General features: G+C 45.5%; 1 long non-coding RNA gene across 1 annotated transcript; it reads right to left on the reverse strand.

The window, feature by feature from the left end:
* Positions 1-418: 418 nt before the first annotated feature.
* Positions 419-2,621, reverse strand: LOC121918203. The gene is made up of 3 exons (XR_006101184.1): positions 2,460-2,621; positions 1,840-1,894; positions 419-516 (listed from the first exon to the last, which is right to left on the reverse strand). It is a non-coding gene; the product is annotated as an uncharacterized LOC121918203 (long non-coding RNA).
* Between the last annotated feature and the right edge of the window lie 6 nt (positions 2,622-2,627).

The following is a 2,627-nucleotide window of genomic DNA, read 5'->3' on the forward strand; positions in this document are numbered from 1 at the left end:
TGATTTCAGAATATACTTTAAGGTCCAGAATCTGTCACAAGGACGTGAATTCTGCTTTGAGTCTGGGAAACTATCATACAACAGTAAACCTGGCTTTGCAGACCAGGAAGCTCAAGTTGTACTTGTACTTACTGTTCAGTAGACTTGCCTAGAATCAAGTTGTCATTTGTGTGTCCATAATTGGTAAGAATTACATCCACCCCCATTCCCACATCTCTTTGGTTCCATTCAGCACTCTCAACTTTTATTTCTACTGGAGCACAGTCCCTGAGATATGCCTAAAATTGTTATTTGACCCCTAGACAGATAAAGGTTCCTCCATACCTGGTCTATGCCAGGGGCCTTTATATCTGAAGGTAGCTATTAAGAACATTCTCTAGTCCTAAGGTAATTTTATGCAATGCTCAGATTTGCATCCTGAAGTATCTGTCGATACACACCGGTCAGCATCGGTCTTCTCCAGCAGGCACTGCAGAACAGCATCAAGGCGGGTTCGAGCATTGGCGGTCTCTAGATCTGGAATAGGGTCACAGGAGAGAGAGAAAGCAGTTATCCTTACAGAAAGCATATTATCATGCCCCCTGTTTATAGAATAGTATGAGATCTTTCCACTGGTATGAATCTAGAAATCCCACAAACACCTGAACTTGCAAGATTCTCCTGCTGATAGAAGGGAGGATAACTGTTGCTGGCTCTGAACTTCCCAGCCTCCTGTGAACAAGGATATATATATATGCACTAGAAGATAGAGGACTTTCTAGAATGACATAGGAGATGACACAAAAAACTAACAGGGAAGATGGGGAAAGAACTACCCCCCCCCTCAATTCACAAAAGAAGGCTGAATATGCTGTGTACAGCAGGGACAGACAACTCTGGCTCACCTGAGGTTTGAGGTTTACAGCTCCGATTACCACCATAACAAGGGATATGGGAGCTACAGTCCAAAAATATCTGGAGGGCCAAAGTTGCCCCCCTACATATACTATAGACATGTCATTTGCTTTCTTTCCATTACATGTGGCATCATGGCACCCTGGGGGTGGAGTCAGCGTGTGTGTCATCAGGACACTGTGCCATGACTCTGCCCACAGACTCGGCTATCATATCACCTCTTAACCATCTTTTCTCCAGGCTAAACATCCCCAGATCCCTAAGTCGTTCCTTATACTGCATGGTTTCCAGATCCTTCACCATTTTAGTCGCCCTCCTTTGGACACGCTCCAGTTTCTCAATGTCCTTTTTGAATTGTGGTAGCCAGAATTAGGTGGGATTCTGATATCCAAATAGCCACTGGGCCATAGATTAGACTCACAGAGACATAGAGAAAGGACCTCAAGGGCCAACTAGTCCAAACCTCCGCCATGCAGGACTATGCAGCTAAAGCATTGCTGAAAGTTGGGAAGCCAACCTCTGCTTACAGGCCTCCAGGGAAGGAGAAGGCACTGCCTTCTGTGTTTCTCAGAACTATTTAGGCTGTTAAAGAATTTTTAAAAAGAATTTGCATTGTAGCTAATGAAGTTAAAGCCTATCTGTCTGCAAGGATTGACAGCTGCTTAGGTCAGAAGTGGGGAAGCTGACTCCCACTCCCATCAGTTCCAGTTAGCACTACTAACTGGGACTGGTAGGGTAGCAACTACTAAATAGGAGTAGTAGGATAGCAACAACAAGAAACTAGAGGTTCCCAGCTCCTGGTCAAGGGGACTAAATGGAATCCTTGGATGGCCAACAGCTTCCCTCCATTGCCCACTCAAGGATATAGATGCCTGTGAACAGACTGTTATATCAATGACTTGACTTTGCCATTCATGGCCAAATGTTTCCAAGGCAGCAGCCTACCTGTCTTTTCTGTTTTCACCTTTGGATGGAGCATGTTTATCTAGGATTCTGTTCCCTGAAAGGAAAACAACAACAACAACAACAACAACATTCTCATAAGTCATTTGGAAAAGACACAACTGTAATAACCACATTGAATGAAGAAAAGATAAGCATTTAAAACAAGAACAGTGCAGACTGCATGAGTTAATTCGTGTTGTTACAGAATTAGGCAAGGTCTGGGTTTAGACAAGACTCAAGGCTATGGAATTCTGGGAGTTGGAGTATGTTGTGGGGGCCCACAACAAACTCCAACTCCCACAATTCCATAGCCTTGAGCCAGGGTCCCCTCTGGGCCCCACAACACACACACTGCAAAACAATCCAGTTTGAGACAGCTTTCAGTGCTAGGGAATCCTGGGAATTGTAGTTTACTGTGGCACCAGAGCTATCTCTGACAGAGAAGGCTAAATGTCTCCCAAAACTACAGTTCCCAGAATCCTCTAGCACTGAGCCAGGGCAGTTAAAGCGGTCTCAAACTGGATTATTTCTCCAGTGAAGATGCACAGCCCTTGTGTGCCTTAAGTTCAGGCCTCCCTTAATCCTGACAGGCCTTTTCCTGGAAGAGACCCTTTGCTTACTTTTCTCTCGGTCAGAAGCTGGTCCAGAGCGAACCTGAGCTGACTGCATTCCTTCCTTCCTTCCTTCCTGCTGCCAGCGATGGAGGAGACAGACAAAACAAACCAACCGCCCTTGGCGCATTGCATGCTGGGAACTGTAGGCCCAGGCAATGGCGCCGCCATTTTCTG

This window comes from Sceloporus undulatus, unplaced genomic scaffold (genome assembly GCF_019175285.1).
Source record: "Sceloporus undulatus isolate JIND9_A2432 ecotype Alabama unplaced genomic scaffold, SceUnd_v1.1 scaffold_5846, whole genome shotgun sequence".
Taxonomy (NCBI): Eukaryota; Metazoa; Chordata; class Lepidosauria; order Squamata; family Phrynosomatidae; genus Sceloporus; species Sceloporus undulatus.